This window comes from Perna viridis, chromosome 2 (assembly GCF_037379345.1).
Source record: "Perna viridis isolate PV_CMFRI_1.1 ecotype Kerala chromosome 2, ASM3737934v1, whole genome shotgun sequence".
NCBI classification, from domain to species: Eukaryota; Metazoa; Mollusca; class Bivalvia; order Mytilida; family Mytilidae; genus Perna; species Perna viridis.
The window spans coordinates 37,926,800-37,945,782 of NC_142446.1; positions in this window are offsets into that span (position 1 = coordinate 37,926,800).

Here is an 18,983-nt window from a genome sequence, read left to right on the forward strand (position 1 = left end):
GAACGATTCCATGCCCTAATTAATGATGATATTGATAACACGATGGATTTACATTTCGTTTCGTAGACTTTCTCTAAGTAGAAAATTACGTAAAGTTATTTTTTCTATTTTGTCTCATCACGTGTACAACTAGGGACGCTGTTATAGATCTTGGATTATAGCCCTTTGTCCGTCAGAAGATCAGATCATGGTTTGTTAGGTAATATGTGATTATCAATCATTTTATATTTTCTACCATTATATTTATGGCCACGTATACAAAACAATACAATCTAAACGATAGACGCAAGAATATTTCCAACTTTTGACTATTATAAATATTTTTTTCTGATACAGCAGAAACAGATACAAATATATACACCTTTAAAGTTTGAAAAATAATACAAATGGGAATTTCAATAAAATAAAAACGAATTTTCAAGTTACCAAAATTCCAACATAAGATTGTAAAAATCTTTAAGTCATAGTTTCAAGTCTACCTTCGCTCCATCTAGGTAGGGAGGATGAATCATATCTTGCTTGTTTTATAAACTACATGTGAATATATTTTTAATTCCTCCATAAATACAATATATTTTACATTTGGAAAAGTGAATTAAATTGAAAAAAGTCAATACTATATAAAATATACATGTATTATTATAGTAAAGTATTACTTTACATGTTTGTTTAAAGTTTGTAGTTGCTGTCTCGGTTATTAATAAGCATAAATTTCTACATATCAAATCTACTGTTCATGCGAAGTAAGCGGAGGCACATTCCCGGAAGAGCTGTGCGAAAATGTTCATTAAAGTCAACATCGAAAGCTTTTCCATCTCCAGATAACCTTCAATAGTGTCGTCTAGCTTTCCCAACAACTATTAGGATGTCTTGGACTCACACAGAAGAAAATAAGATGTTTGATTCAAAGTTGTTGATTTAGATTATATATAGTTTATGTATTTTTCAGCACTACTTTAAATTAATACTTAATGTCAGGGTTTCAATTATAACTACTGGTAGATCGTTACGGTGTATCTATCTGCACCATGAGAACCGATTTTTTTCAACGTGTCATAGTTTTCCTTTCCTCTTACGCCTATCTCGGACGTGACTGTTTATGAGCAACTCGGCGTTTATTTCTGAAAAAGCAGAGGACGCTTACCCTACCGGTGCATTTGTTCCATGCTCCCCGGAGTCCGAGTTGCTCATTTACTTTTGTTGCTTTGTACGTGTTATTTTGGTTATTTCATGTTCTTTGTTGTGTGTATCTGTTTTCCCTGTCTGGTTTTATTTCATTAAATGTATTCATTTGATTTCCGGTAGAATCTAGGTTCCCTCGATGACACTCACCTCGGTTACGCTTTGGCTAAATGGAACACATTCATTGATGATGACAGTCGAGAAAAAGAACAGCAAAGAAGAGAATAAGAAATTAATGTGTGGATTTTTTTAAAAATAATTTAACGATATAGTCGTTTCGATAAATTCATAAAAAAAAAATTAATAAATTCAAACTCGATTTTGATTTTGAAGAAAAAAATATTATTTGAATGTCATCAAGCAAGCAAACAAACCGCCCGAAATTAGTTTGACGTTACATGTGAACACATTTTTTCAGATTTTGTTTTGATGATTAATGTTTGAAGTTAAAAGCTAAAATATATGTTTAATTTTGAGTTAAAATATACATTATTTCTGTTCTTGTCAGATGTTAAAAATTGTTGAAGTTTTTTGGTTTTTTTTTCATTGAAAAAATAATCTTGATAAAATTATGTACTAAATGGTAGACCGATGTATACGCTCTATAATGCTTATGATTATTTTTTTTACAGTCATCTTACTTTTCGGTCACAAAAGCTATATCAATTCAATTATGCATAAGACCTGGACAGAGGATTTTCAAGTAGACAAATAAAAGCAATATTTAAAAAAAAATTCTAGAATATATAACCTATTAGGAATCCGGGTTCTATTGGATTCCAATTTCTACTGTAACATGTATAATTTTACGTTTGTTACGATGATGCATTGTGTTTAAAGAAAGCTTTAAGCATTGGTTTTCACATGTGTTAAACCCTGATATTTTTCTCACACTCTTGTGCATACGAATGCTTAAATCATTGTAGTAAAATTGATTTGATATATTTTGCGCTCAAGTGTCCCATTTCATTTTTTTCATAAGTAACCCTTTTTCGCGCTTAAAAAGCTATATCATTTGCATTCAGTAGTTTGAGAAATTCGCAAAGACGTTACATATCATTTTTACAGGACACGTCATCCTGTTATCAAATAGGATTCCATATAGAAATTCTTATTCCATAATAACTTATTATTGAACTTGGATTATAGCCCTTTGTTCATAAAGAAAACCATGGTTTGTTTTATCTTTATTATCATATTTATACGTATATTCTATTATAATATATTTTGTAATCTACCCAAAATAATACATTTACAAATTAAGCGTTTACAATTTTTACATTAGTGAAAAACTAATATACACCCTTACGTTTCAGAACATTGTGTATAGATATTTTATGAAAAAATCAAATTATCAAATCTACACATATGATTTAAAAACTTTCCCATATGAAGGTTTTTATGCAATCGTTGTCCCATCAAGTTTAGAACTGAAGGATGCTTTAAATCTTGCTTGTTTCCTTTGAATATGAAGCTTTTTATGAAATACAATAAGCACCCTGTCATCATGCAGCAAACATATTAGATTTTGTTTGACTGTAAACGAGGTTATCAAATTTTAGATTGAATGATGAATAATGTTTGAAGTATTTATTTGATGAATTACATTATATCCCTTAGTCCATATGGCTTATGGAAAATTGGTTTGTAATAATTTTGTATATTACGTGCAATGATGTTTTAATTAACATATAAAAACCAAAAACAAGTTCAATTGTATCAGTAATTACCAATCCTTAAAAAATCAGACACTGACAATGGTAGAGGTACTCACCGAACAAACCATCCTTTTTCTACCTATTGTCATACTTTTTTTTCAAATTGCCAACGACCGAATGAAAAAACTAAGACTGTTATGTGGTCTGTAACTGTTTTTGAAAGGAGATAATTTGAAAGTGAATTTTGTAGGATTTTGACAAGCATGAACTACATCATGTCGTGTATTTATAAAGACTGCTTCTTATACTTCATTAGTGTATTTGTCAAACAGTCTGATTTTTAAAGTATTATTCGCATTAGAAGAATAATCTTGCCGAAATAATGCATTAAATGATTCACATATTGCTCATTGAAGTAGTTTCAAAATCATCTTACTCATCTTTCACGATTACTATGAATATGTGAGATCTACAGGGGTTTTGATGTTAAATTTACTCATTTTTTAGAAGACCAATGGAAGCAATAGTTTTAAAAGTCTTGTTTAATCAACTTCCGACAAACATATAATTGCTTGTAACAGACCGAAGAATTTAAGAAAAAAAATTGGTTGATGTTTCACAAAACGAAAAGCATTTAGCAGGTACCCCCTGTAGGTGAGCGCTTTCCTTTTGCTATTTGGTTATTTTGCATCAGAATGCATACAGAAGTACTGACAAACACTATGAAATATTTGCTAGTCGTTATCAGATACAGGGGAATCCTGTACACAAGGACCTGCGCGCCTATCTCGGTACTTATGTCCTTTTTACAGATATATCCTAATCGACGAATTTACGAACTGATAAACCCTAGGCAATAGCCAAAAGAAATAGTCAAGAAGGTAAGTCCGTATAACACATGGCAATGTCAAGGTCAATTCGGAGAGTTGGAAACCACCACAAAGGTCTTCACCTTGTACAGGCATTTTTTTATGAAAATGGTAGGTTTAAGCCAGGTTTTGTAGTGCAAAGTGTAGCTCTTTTCACGATTTGTTTAAACTTGAAAATAAGTTTTTAAAGCGTCACATCTTACCCTTTAAGGAGGACAATCTAACTCAAGATGAGTCTTGAGTTGTAGTATCATGAGATAACGTTTTACTTTAAATTAACAAGACAAGATTTTTTTTCTGTTCAAGGCATATTAGGTACAACGGTTTAGCATTTTAAAACTACATTGTAGCTCTAGATAATGAACACGATTTTTGTTACAACTTTTTTCATTCTTTTGCAAATGTGTAACATAATTTCTTCTTCACACCATGCAGGGGTGGCATTAATAATTTGCTACTTTTTTTTCTTGTAATAACAGGTTTACGAGATGCGGGAATTGTGCAGATGAAAGCATTGTACAACAAATGTCTATTTGGCAACCGTATCACCAAATGAATCACAGTTGAACAAAGAATGTGTATCAAATTTTAACAAAATGAAAAGGTCAACAGATTCTTTAAAACGCTGTCTAGATTTGCAATTTAGAATGATTATTTATTTTATTTGACACAAATTGCCATATTTTTAGTGACAAAACGTAGTCACTGCATGTAAACGCATTTACCGGTTAATTTTCAAAATATAGGGGCAAATCTGGATAAATATTTGTCAACTTCTTTTTGTCATTTCAACTCAGTAAGCCCTCATAAAGTTTATGTGCAATGTATTGGCAATTGATTTTTATTAAAAGACCAACAACCATTTATGTGAAGTGCACGTGTTTACAGGTAGAGGCACGTGCGGGGTGTGATCATTAAGACCGGGTTACAGTAGCAACGGATGCATTAATTAATATAAAACTATTCAACAAAAATTAATGACTTCTTTTCAGATATTCGTTTAGTCATTTATTATAAATTAAATAGTCTTTCTTCACGTTGCAACTTCTGAATTGTGGTGAGTTGAGGTTTTTGTTAATTGCTGCAGAAAATTTGTTAATTGGAACCAATTTTTAGAAATAGCAGCAATTTATGTTATCTACCAGCAGTTCTTTTTCTATGATCTGAAGATTGATCAGAATGAATGTTCAAGCATTGTTTTATGTGTTTGTGTATAATAGTTCAATCTATACAATGCATATCTTTTATATCTAAGGTGGACGTGCAAAATGATTAATATCAAAACAACACAGACGCACATTGGATAAAAACAATGAATTGAACAGAAACAATGTCATATCATTTTGTACTTTGTATACAAATGTCATCCCATTTCTTGACTTCAAAAGTTCTTGGTATAGTTTTTTTTTTTCTGATTGTAACATTCCAGTCTTTGAGTTGACTTGTGGTATTTTAAGTTGAAAAGGCCTTGACAGATAGACTGCAAATAATAAATTCTTAGAAATAACGTAAATTACTAGGTGTAGATAAAATTAGTTGGAAAATACGAAGTCTAATGACTAGTTTTCTTCTCAGATTTAACAATAATCTCACAATATTGTCGTTGATGAGATATAATGAATCGCTAATTGGTACGTTTGTTTTCTAATACTGTCACAACGTGTTTGTAGTGGGGATAGCTTTCCGGGAGATTTCCTAGAACTGTTTATGCTCAACTAAATTCTTCCAGTTTATTAGAAAATTGAAGAAATGTCAAACAAATTATTGATGTTAAATTATCTGATGTATGAACAATTCTTACAGTCGGTGTGGTGGTGATAATCTGATTCTCACGACCCGTTATATTTAGTGCACTACTGATTTGGGCCGAATTATTTTTTTAGTACGTTTTAATTAGGATAAGGCTTATTGGTAAAGAATGTTTTATATTTTTATAACTATGAGCAAAGTACTCAACTAAATTTGGATTTTCATATTAAAATCGCAGTCCAATCTTCAATTTGTATGCACAAAATTAAACTTCCTATTTTAGTCTACTTTTTTGTAAGAAAAATATAATGATTTCATTGCCACTTTAAGCACATAAAATGACAAATTTATTATATTATGTTGTATTCTGTTTCTTGGGGGTTTGTTTGGTACTTAGAAGAGTCCCTAAAGGAAAATCACAGTTGTATCAACAAAAATAGCGCTAAAAAATTAGGGTCGGTTCGATTTCACTGTGGATAATTATATACCAATCAGTTCGAGTTCATCAAATGGAGACGTGTCTGTCGAAAACCCCCGAAAGTTAATAATTAAATTGAAACCAAACAAATGTTCAGATCGTGATGCACATGGAAATCTATAAACACATAGGACAATATTTCGAAGCTACTCGTATTTAACTTATAATTTTGTATTGATTCGGGCATGGTTTAAATGCACTCGTACCTGTCAAAATTAAGAAGTAAAAAGACCGTCTGCTGGTAACCACCATATTTACAGCTAGCTATTAGTTTTCATTTCTATCATCTTAAAATCATTTCCAAAACACGTCTTTTCTTTGTAAAGAGGTCAAATAAAATTAATCTGACACGACCTTTTCAGTGGCCCACCACGTGGTCACAATACACCAAATGAGACTTTTCATAAGAGAACCTCCCATAATTGTCGGATAATTTTTGGTTGAAGTAAGGCCTTAGGGAAGTTATTGGTCAACAGAGGAACAACAAATATTATTATTATAAAAGTCACTATGTAACAATATACAGGTGGTGTCATGGTAGTATTTGTTAACTTTCAATAAATATCTTAAAAAAAACTTATAAATATTTTAAAAAATGGAATACAATAAAACCTAAAATATGTGTAATCATATGTATAAATATGTACCAAATTATTTTTTTAATCAGCTTATGATATCACCGATCGACGCGGAACACTTAATGTTTGTATTTCAGCAATAAAATCCATTATCATTTGTGTCGTTATGTTTAACTTTTTTTGAAAAGATGTTTGTATACTGTTTTATTAAAGGAGTAATAGTTTCTTTTGAATGCGGTGTATATTTTGTTTGTTTGTTTATGTATTTTTTTTAATTCATTTATCTATTCATTCATTCATTTTAATTCGACGGCAAATTTGAAAAAAAAAAGAATGAATAATTAAATAAGTGTTGGTATGGCGCTGTTGTCGGCGGCATCGTCGTCGCTATTGTCGGTGTTCTTAGACACTTGGTTTTCTTGCGATTACTTTAATATTAGTTGATTTCTTTTTAAAGTTCTATAGATAATGTTTCAAACCACAAAAGGAAAGTTGGTATTGATTTTGAGGTAAATGTCCTCAACCATTGAAGAATTGGAGGTAAAACCAAGCTTCTGTAGACACTTGGTTTTCTTGTAATAACTCAAATATTAGATGGTTGATCTCAGTATAATTTTATGACAGGCTTTCAAGTCACAAAAAGAAGATTGATTTTATTTGGTGATTATAGTCCCAACTGTATTAGAATTAGGGGCGAAAAGGGGCTAAAAACAAGCATTCCTTTAGACACGTGGTTTTCGTGCGATAACTTGAATATTAGTTGGTTGATCTCAATATTATTATATAACAAGGTTTCAAACCACAAAAGAGAGGTTGGTATTGATTGTGGGGGTAATAGCCTGAACTGTTTGAGAATTAAAGGTCATTTCATATAATTTACTTATATAACTCCAATAAATGCATAGTAATGTCTATAATACAATTTCACAATATTTTCACCACAATGGTCAGATTAAAATTGATTTTTTAGCTAAACACTTGACCATTTTAAACATAAGGGGCCAAAGTGGGGGGGGGGGGAAGAGAAACAAGAATTTTCCTGATTCCCGACAATTACTTGACTATTAGGTGAATGGATCTCTTTGAAAGAATAATCAAGGGAACCGAGATTCCAGCGGAAATCAAAAGAATATAATCCGTGGACGAAGACCAAACAGGGGAAACAGACACACACAACAACAAAAAACAATAAAATAACCAAATTAATACGTACTTAAAACGAGGAGCATGAACCAGATGCACGAGTAGGATAGGCATCCTCTGCTTTACTAAAAACACCCACCGAGTTGCTCATAAAAAGTCCTTGGGGTAAACAAAAATGAAAGGAAAACTATGACACGTTAAACAAATCGATTAAAATTGTATTACAAGTTCCATAGCACCATAGGAAGAGTGGGATTGATTTTTTAGGGTTAAGACATTAACCATTTTTGAATTATGGGCCAAAAAGGCCTGAAACTAGCATTTTTCTTGTGTCCGGACAATACCTTAAGTAAAACGTTAATAGACATTATATGAGTTTTACTACAATGTGACACACTACAGAAAGTACACTGGAATTGATTTTTTGTGGTTATGACATGACCCAAGTCAGAATAATAATCTACAAAGGGGCCAGAAACAAGTATTATGTCTGATTTCTGGATGATAACTAGAGTAAAAGGGGAAGTATTGCTTTGAAGTTATACCACTAGGTGTCATATCCCCAAAGGACGGTTTGGATATATTTTAGAGGTTTTGACTGGATCCATTTAGGAACAAGGGGCCAAAAAGTGAGTACCACGACTTCGGTCAAATTCTTATTTTGTTTCAAATATCTAACCGTAATCAAAATTCAAATCTGTATCAAGTTTGAATGGCGTGTCTGTACTTGCCCTCAACTGCTCATGGTTCGACCTCGGTCGTATCAAGCTACGCCCGCAAAGCATTCTAGTATTATATGAGCGGTTTACTCGTTTAAGAAGTAAGTGTTATTGTTCTAAAGTAATATAATGATAAATAAGTTAGGTTAGTCTGTATATTAACGTATATTATTAAGGCAATTTGTTAAGATATCAATAGAACTTTATGCTATTTACAATCATGGAAAAATTAGATATACTTTCTAGAATAAATACGCTGACATATTCATATAAAAGTAGTGGAAGAGTAATCAAGGGAACCAATGTTATAGCGGTAATCAAAAGAATGTAATCCAGGGACAAAGACCAGACATGGAAAACAAACATTCACAACAAAGAACATAAAGTAACTAAAATCATACATACAAAGTAACAAAAGTAAATGAGCAACTCGGACTCCACTAAAAACTGGGAGCATGGACCAGGTGCACCGGTAGGGTAAGCGTCCTCTGCTTTTCTAGAAACACCCGCCGAGTTGCTCATAAAAAGTCAAGTAGACAAACGACAAACGAGAATTGCGTTAAAACGCAATTTTTACTTTTGATTTTTTAGGAGGAGATAATTTTTTTAAAGATTACAATTTCGACTTCCGAAATCCTGATATTCTTCTCAAAAATGTCTGAGTAAAAAAGTGTGCATTGAATTGTAAAATATAAGTTTAAACTTGAATAATATGCACACGATACAAATGAACAAGTTGGTGCTACATTAGTGTTTAATTTTAAGGATGTCTTATAAACAATTGCGAATTCTAAATTATTGAACTCGGGGAAAGTTTTCAAGGGATATTCAACAGGAAGTACCTGCGCTTTCTACATGCGTTCCTCTTTTGCAGTGTTTGAGTTTTAACTCTATAACGAAAAATATCAAAACTACGAGAAGCATTGTAATAAAAAAAAAAACATGAAATCCATCAAAGTATCTAACGTAGTGTTTACAGACAGAGAGACAGTTGTGTACCATAAAACACTGGCAAAGCAAAGACTGGCGTGTAAATGCCCAATAAGGAAATTGTCGTGTAAATGCTCAATTAGGAAATTATCGTGTAAATGTACAATAAGGAATTTATAATGATAAGGGTGGGTAAAACCCTCAGTTAAAACTATAGATGTTATACATAAATGGTAAAACCAAGATTTCAATTCTCCTGAGCCCTTTATTTATTTTCAACCAAAAAAAGGAAATTATGAGCCAAACTTCATCAATATGGATATCACTTTAGCTATATTGCAGTTCAAGACTGTTGTGGAATCGCCCTGCTCTTAAACGTATATATCGGCATTATGTAATACTTTTCGAACGCAGTGACGTTACCTAATATACTAACAACAATCACGTGTTGTTTATTATGTTAATGGCGTCGCTTTTAATGTCAAAGCAAGTATGAAGGCGTACTTCCAGTCATGCTGCTGATGAAAATAATGTTCCATAAACTTTCCAGGATCTAAAAATATTTTGATAAAACAATAATTTTGATTGTGTTGAAAATGTAATGACGGAAAATTGAATGTCATAAAAATCGTGGGAAAATAATCATACATATGTTTTGTAGGTGTAATATGTTTTAATTGTGTTTGAGGAGTTCGAACTAAGATAATTTCTATAGGTTCTTTGTATGGATCATGGATTTTCCCATACATGTCGAAATAAACTTTTTGGTAATTGGATTATTAAATATTATGAAAAAATCTGCTTAATTCAAGGTTGTTCAAATGCCATCGTTCTAAGTATTTTTCATTGAAAGTGCACATTTCATAAAAACAAACCTTTTTTCAGTTTTTATGACTTTGATTTACTTATACGAACTCATAAAATCTTTGCACTGTTGTCAAGTTTCTTTTTTGTTTTGATTGTCTGATTTTTTGTTGATGTTCAAATTGTTTTTGTTTTTGTTTTTCGTTGTTTTTATATTATAATTTTATAGTGTGTAGGTGTATATTGAACGTATCGTGTTATAATACATTCTTATTCGCTTCATTTGTTTTATATTTTTAAATGAAGAATTTGTCGCAACTTTAAAATTGAAATACAATAAGAACAAAGTTAAAATTGAACGGTTTACCCGGTAAAATGGATGGTTTACCCGGTGCCTCAATTATTTTTAAAATTATTTTTTTTTGTAAAAAAAAAATAGATGAACAAATAATTCAGTATTTAACCATAGCAGCGCTACTATTAGAGGACGTTTTTATTTATCAACAAATTTGTGCATTATAAATAATCAACGAACAAAATTTTAGTTACAAAATAAATAAAACTATCTTTATTTATTTTGTAAGTGATTTTCTAGGATATATCGAAAGATAAAAAAATGAAATCAGTATAGATTTGCAAAAATAAGTATTAAAATTTTTAAATGTTTTAAGAGAAGTTAGAAATTGAAATATACACAATGTTGACTGAAAAGCTGTTTAGTATTATCGTTGTACCTAAGTTCTGTTTTTGTGACATCGATTGAAACTCATCTTCTAAGGTCAGGGTTTTGAGTTCAATATCACTCCCTCAAACAGAGCGAGTGTGGACTCAGAATCCTGACTCTGCATGAATAATAAACAAGTTGTTCCAAAGTATAAACATTTGAAATAAATTTCAAATTTCGGAAATCCAGTATAATTACGGCTTATTGGTCGTTTGAACCAGGTTTTACCCCGTTGATCCCGGAATAACGGTTCAAAATGTGAACAGCAACTCCCTGAAACTGTTGACTTGCAAAATTATACTAAAATAGAAGCGGTTAGCGTTTCAGTGTTATTTTTTTCAATTTGACAGTTAGCGATACATATCAAACCAGATATAATCTATTAAATATCAAAATAAATGAAGAGAAAACAAAATTATGAACCGGTGAACGCACACGATGGGATGGATGTCAGCACGATGTCACTTGACTCTCAATGGTTCCACTAATAACTAAGTAAATGGAAACGTGTACCAAAATTGTCAGAATAATTTTCTACCAAGTCCTTTAAATCAAAAACAATCTTTAAGAGGACATGTAAATATTAGGGTGGATTTGAATGGAAAAATGAGATTGTACATTAGTTAGAACAAAGTTGTACGTTATAACAAAGGAAACCATGACTCCGTGTCGAGAAATTTGATAATTTGTGTTGCCGCGAAATGAATCTCATTTGGATTGTATAGAAATGAAGACTAAATACTTTGATAGGACCACCAATGTAACGTTTAGAAGGGTTGAATCAGAAATTAATTTCTTCAAAAGAAATGTGAACGACATATAATTTTGTCATCACGAGATCATTTCATTTTCCAGCGACTTCACACGTCTCTCCCGTTTAACATCAGTATTTCACAGTAAACTGTTGACACGAAATTTTATATTTTGATTCCGGCGACTTAAAGAAAATTTGCAAACATTAGCTATCAAAATAATGTATGAGAACATCTTTTCAGAACGTTCACAATGCTGGCTTTAAATACTCATTCTTTTTGTACCAGTATTCATTCCATGTGATTTTAAATCCATGTTTGTTATAATTGATATTCCAGGAAATATATAGTTACCTATTTACTTAAAAGTAGCATACCTTTAGTGATTCGATATGTATATACTAGTATTATAACTTGTATGTTTCTCTTAAATATGGCTTCTTACAACGAGTGGATAATCTGATTAGTTATTTAATTATCAAAATTGGAGATTTAATAATCCACGAACTGTTGTATAACACCTTTCTTCTAATTTCTTAAAACATGGAAATTGATATTCTCCAAAACTGTGACTTACGTCATAAAACAAACAACATGTTTTGATGACGTAATAATATAACAGAAAAAAACTCGATGGTTAAATCTCTGGAAAATAAGAGAATGCATAATTCTACATTGTTGATAGTGGAAGGGGAAATTTCATTATTTCCCAAAATAGACTGTATTTGAACACAGTCATTATACTCGGATACACTTATTTTATTTAGTCCTGTTATCTGACAGATACGGGACATGCAAATTGTATAAAACTAAAAATTACAATTACTTGTATTTGTATCAAAATTAATATTTTCATATTTGTCTTTCTGCCTGTTGTTATCATGTAAAATTGTCCGCACTTAGACCTTTTTGAAACAATACAAATATTCTTATTCTTACTCTATGCTAAATACAAAGATTAAACTCATACTGCCATTTGCTTAAAAGATAAAATGAAATATTTGTTTACTTTAGGACCTGTTTAACCAAAATTTTATACTTTCTTAATAGATGCCCGTGATTAGAAATCTCTTGACGTTTTGAATCATATGTTTGCTACTTCTTCTTTGTCTGTATTTCTTTTCTTTTTTTTTTGGGGGGGGGGGGCGGGGTTGGTTTGTTTATTATAATGATTATTTCTCAATTGCTTAAATTTGTGTACAGCTACAGTGTGCATTTAACATCAAAAATTATTTTACAATTCACTCTTTCTTTCTATTTGTTTTGCTTTTTGATATCCTTAACTATTGGATTTCATTATTGTTTAAAAATGCGTGTCTGAATTTGTGTGTACATATTACATATGGTTTAAAATCAACGCCTTAAATGGTGTTTTAGGTAATATCTGTGTATTTTATTGCTTTTTGATGCATTCTAATGCGTAAATGTTTTCATTTACCTAAAAATGCAATAATACAATCAAAACATACCAGGCAGATGTTGTTCGTATTTTTAAAAGTTTTCTTTGAAAAATCTTAATAGGCTGTCGTAAGGGATGTCAAGGCGTATGCTGCGTATGTTACGACACAATGTTTGGACATATATTTACACATTAAATGTCTTCTGTGTTTCGGCAGATCTTTTTATGGTAAATTTGTATATATCAATGTTTTTTGATAATTACATCAAATTTGTTTCGGTGTTACGTACATCGGTAACATATTGTTGGACATGAAACAACATAATTTGTGTAAATTATCCGGCTTATGCTGTTAAACTGATTTTCAAATGAGGCATGAATTACACCGAATGATAATCAACAGACATTTTAAGAATCTAACCATCTAAATGGTTGTCCTTTACAGGTCCATAAAATAATTCAATTGAATGTTTGGTTGCGTTTTGTATTAACAGAATTACATTGTACATGTTCCATCATGTAAGAGTAATCAGATTCGTTTTTTCTTGGTGTATATGTTTTATTTGATAAGTAAACATGATTTAGAAATACATCCATCTAAAATATGTTTACTAAATAAACAAAATTATAAACACTCGCCAGACGAGAGTGTACAGCATTGTGCATTTTCCCCTTTTACAGTAATACAATTTCATATATTTGCTAAAGAGGCATACATTTTGACTGTAACACCAACTTATATGTTATTAAAGAAACGGTGAGACAAAGTGAATATGGATAAATGCAAAATGTCCTCTCTCCTATCTTGAAATAGCAATATCTTATGTGTGGTGGAAATTGGTAACCGTATCGCAGGCTCATCTTTAAAGTGTCAACTGTGCAAAACATCGGACTGGTTACCGCTGACATTCACAATAGGTAACAGTGGTCGCGGACATTTACTTTGCTCCAATATTTAGACCTCTAACTTGTATAAACATTGATCTGAATAAAATTTTTGACATGTTTTGTTATTTGGGCTACTTGAAGAGAGAGAGGTTCATTATCAAGTCCATAAACATGGTCAGTAAAAGTTCATCCCACTACATACCAATAATGAAGCTCTTCACTTAAGGATGATAGGATGGCATATTTATATGCTTTTATGGAGCTTTAATAAGCATTCGACCGGAGCAAATTAGAAAATTAACAAAAAAAAACTTTGACAGCTATATTTCAATTGTTTCAAAATTTGACTCAGTTATTTACGATTGTGTTGAGCTAACTTCTGTGGTTTCTTTTGTAAATTATTCTTAAATTAGAAAATCTTCGGAAACATGAATATTTTATGAAATATACTGTCCATGTAAGTAGATAGTTTTGGACAATTTCGTCATGATATCTTTCCTTTATCCAAATCAAGTAATTTTAACCTTAGTTCACCCATTTTCCTATTTTGGGTGCTCCAGTTGTAACGTTGTACTATAGGATTTTATGCTCTCTTTTGTTGCAATATATTCTTAATCATGGGCGTTTTTTGTTGTTCTCTGTTAATAACCATTATTACACTTGTAAATTGTGTATGTGTGCATATAAAACTGAATTGTATATTTTCTATTTCGATATGCCTATAATAGATAAACATTGCATGTTTAAATCTATTTACATATTAAATAAAATTAGCATAGTTTGAAGCGTCTTACATGGTAAATTCAAGTTTACCTCACCATAAACCATTACTGAATTACTGACTCACCAAGATTGGAACATTAGGTGTATACGTCCTTCCTTACGTTACTAAGAGGGATACCCATTTCTTATCCGTTACTCATCTTGCACAGCAGAATAGAATTTAATGAAACTTTCACAGAATCTTTATTACATGTTCCCACTGTGCACCTTCTATTTCAGATTTTGATCCAAATCAATATGGCGGTCAAAATGTACATTTTATCGAATGGGGGTGGGGGTATCAAGTAATAGAGCATTGCTCAAAGTTTTTTTTCTAGTCATTACGATGAACTAAGAAATAGTCAACAGAAGAAAATATGAAAACCAACAAATACAGCAAAAGTTAACGTTCTGTTATATTGATATATTTTCAATGATGTATGGTCTTCGTCGAACTTGCATGGGCATGATTACTTTAGTGGGTCTTAATCATTTTTTTCAAATACTCAATGATTAAAGTCAATCATTTATTTGATTTTATTTATTTTTTTATTATTGCATAATAATAGAGATAGCGTTCCATATAAGATGAAAGAAATAAAGTGTACTATAAATACAAGTAAATTACTTCACAATTTGTCCATGACAGAGCACAAATATTTTATCATTGGCTGATAATTTTAAAGTTTGTTTTTTTAATATCATGCTGTTATTTGATAGGCCAATCAGTAAAACAGTTATAACAACTTGATGTAATAGTTTGTAAATAATTCCACGCGCATACCAATAATGTGTTTAACAACAAATTGCACCGGAAGTGCCAAACATGACCTTAAAAGGAAAACATTTTAAAATGTGATTTTCTGGTATTTTTTATTCGCATCTGATACCACGTGGTATTATTATGCTTAATATCAATTACTTGTTTAAAATCAATTACTTTGAAGAAATAGCTATCAATTTTCCGTCATTTGTTTATATTTCTTAAACAGAAAGTATCAAGTTTGTAACCAAAAGGCATTATTTTCTAAGATAACAAGTAAAACCCTTTGGTAGGATCATTTCTAACTCTGTTCGACAACATCTTCATTAGGAGATGAAATTTGATGCTCACGCCATATCGCTCGGTTTGTCACGGGGACAAATAATCTGTCGCTAATTGTTCCAGGAAAATATTGGCTCAACCTTTTAAATGAAATGGTTTTTTTTTTAACTAAATCACAAAAACAAAACAACTAATCTCTGCGATGGGAAACAGTGTATATAGTTCTCTCAACGACAGAAAGAATAAATTAGTTGCATGCATTAGTGAATACAGTATAAAAAAAAAACCACAAGAGAGGAAAATTATACTACTATAAGTTGTTCTGTACTGAATTGATTTCTCAAGCGAGTGCTATCTGTTCTTGTGTACCTTTTCAACCCCCACCCTCAGTTCATAAAAAAATATTTCATATAGATTTTATGCATTGCATAAATGGTTTTAACTACTATAATACATGATTTGTTTGTAGATTTGTTCCTTCACTTCAATAAAGATCGTTTTGTAAAGCGATGAGGTCTGGTTTTAAATTGCTTGTTGGGGTAACTTGGGTCATGGTCTTTTATTAACCAGACCACATGATAATAACACAGGACTCAAAATAAAGAATATTGGTAACCTGCCATCCTAACTTTATCTAAATAAACTTAAAGTGACCGGGTACAGGAGAAAGGTACGGCCAATTGACATGGAAAGGTATCGTACATGTCAAAACATAGTTTTTGTACCTCCGGGGACAGGAGATCGCAAGATAAACAAATTTCAAATGGAAAATAAATAAACGAGACTATAACGATATGAACCTAAGAATATAATTATCCTCAGACAATACACTCACTAAGCAATGGTAACTGGTCAATAATAAATAAACAAAGTTTATAAACAATTTTGACGATGTATCAATGTCTATACATAAACATTTCACGTCCTTATCTTAATATGTAAATATATATACAATTATCCAGTGATCATACTTCTCTCAAGATATCACTACGATAAGCTGTATATGTCTGGTAGGGAGATCTGGACCTAAATGTGATGGAATAATGAGCGTAGTAAATGATTATTATCATTTATGCAATTGACATATACTCCTACACTTTACCCGTGCACGAATTTTAGCGTTAAAAAATTAAATAATTTTTTTTTTTATGAACTATTATATTTTCTTTAAAATAAGACGTTTACACCAACGATTGATTGATGCAACTGAATATCGCGTAACATTGGTTGAAGCGTTAAAGAGGTGCTCCGAAAGGGAAAAAATATAGTAACACGCACATGGGTAAATTTGATTCAACGCTGCACGAGCTAGTTTTTAACCCGTTTAATATTGTTTTTGCATTAACGCTCGCCAAGCCTCGTATACAGTCTACATTTATTACAAGGATATGAATAAGAAAAGTAACAGTAGATGTTATCTCCAAAGTTAAGACCAAGAACGTTACAATATTAGCCAATAATTTCAAGACAGACGTGTGAAAATTTTTATTGGGCAGGTATGCTATTCTGTTTAGTATGCCAGTATATATATGTACATTTCTTTGAAGGTAGAGATTTGAGAAATTGTTTGCAAACTTATAAAGTTTCTTCGTGTTTTACATACAAATAATTACATCAATATTAGTTGTTATGCACCAATGGCTTAAATTGTCAAACACATCAATGGAAATTGTATATCGATAATCCTTGTTTTATTTCGATCAAAAAACTAAATGATAACAGTCTATCACCATCGAAGTGGCTCCCATTGGGCAGTCGTGACCCTACTGCTTATAAATATCTTTATTGAATTTTTATAGTTGGTATATTTCGCAATTTGTGTGATGTTTCGAGGTTCAGGTGAGACAAGTTAAATTAATAATCTTTTAAATGACAAGTTACAAATGAGGAGGATTATAAATAAAAAGATTGTTTGTCAACATTTAACAGTATGGGGGATTTTAGAAAGGTGCTATGTACTTGCAAGTTCTTAATTTTTTTCATTCAAATGGTGTTAAGATGTGTCTAATGACAACATAGGTCAGTTATTGGAATCGAGTACAACACTGAAGTATTAATGGGTCAGCTTTTCTATGTTTGGAAAATATTAGTAAACACAGAGTTTTAGATATTAGTAAAAACCCTGGTCTTCTTTCGAGTACTTTAGAGCTTTTGAAATTGATTTTTCTGTATAAGTCCTGTGTATGAGATTAACCTTATACACTTCTTGCATAAGACTTTCAGGAACAGACAGGGTTATCGGACATAAGTTTACACAGGTGTTCATTCGAACAGACCTGTCAGTGCACCTGCAAAATCGAACTTCATCATAAGCTCATGACAAGTTTCCATTGGTAACTTTCGGGCGCTCAGTTGAACGAGATTACCTTCGATCAGTAAAGTGATAAGTACATGATACATGTATATAAAAACATTGACAGAAATGAGTGAGTTCTCATTACAAGATAGTTCGCGTGATACTTTATATGTCCGTGTGTGGCTGGCGTTCTCAAAAGTTGATTGGTTATTTTCCTTGTAACGTCATGTTCTACTTTCTGAAGGTCATTGTTGCATTGCTCAAGCTGCATCCTTGTTATTGAAAAAAAAACGCGAAAAGTATAAGAGTGCATTATAAGGAAGCCAAAGCCAAGATATAATCAAATACATATTGTGTTACAGCCGCAAACAACTCGGCGGTGTTATATTTTTGCTTAGCTTTATTATGTGTCGTTGTTTTTTTTCTTGTAATGTTTTTGTCTCTCAGTCCATTTACCCAGGTGAACCAATCCAGTTAAGTTTAAGTGTTTAAGGAGAAGAGTATACCATTATCCCTTAGACATAGGTGTTGATTTGAGTGCTGGAGTGCTGTTTTGTTTTGTTTGTTCGTTTTTTTTTTTTTTTTTGGTTTTTTTTTTTTTGTATTTTGTTTTTTGTTGTTGTTGTTGTTGTTGTTATTTTACTTTTTGTGTTTTTATTTAGCGTGATTTTTTTAATATTGTTCCACTTTATAGTAATGCTCCTCTATCTTTATAAACCAAAGACTGATTGAAAAAAAGATTGCACTTTGTGATAGACTGGTCAAATCTACTCTTGTGTAACTTTTATTTTCTCATTCTCTGGTTATACTTTTTTCTCTATACGTGGTAATTTTATATATGTAGTATTAAATCTTTATTTCATCCTTCATCACATTTATTTCGATTATCTTAGTAGAAGTGCGTTAATGTATATAAAAATATTGATGTCTCCCGTTTGGTAAATTTGTACAGATTTATGGTAGTCTTCATGAACTCTTGGATCGTTACGGTGTATCCATCTGCACCA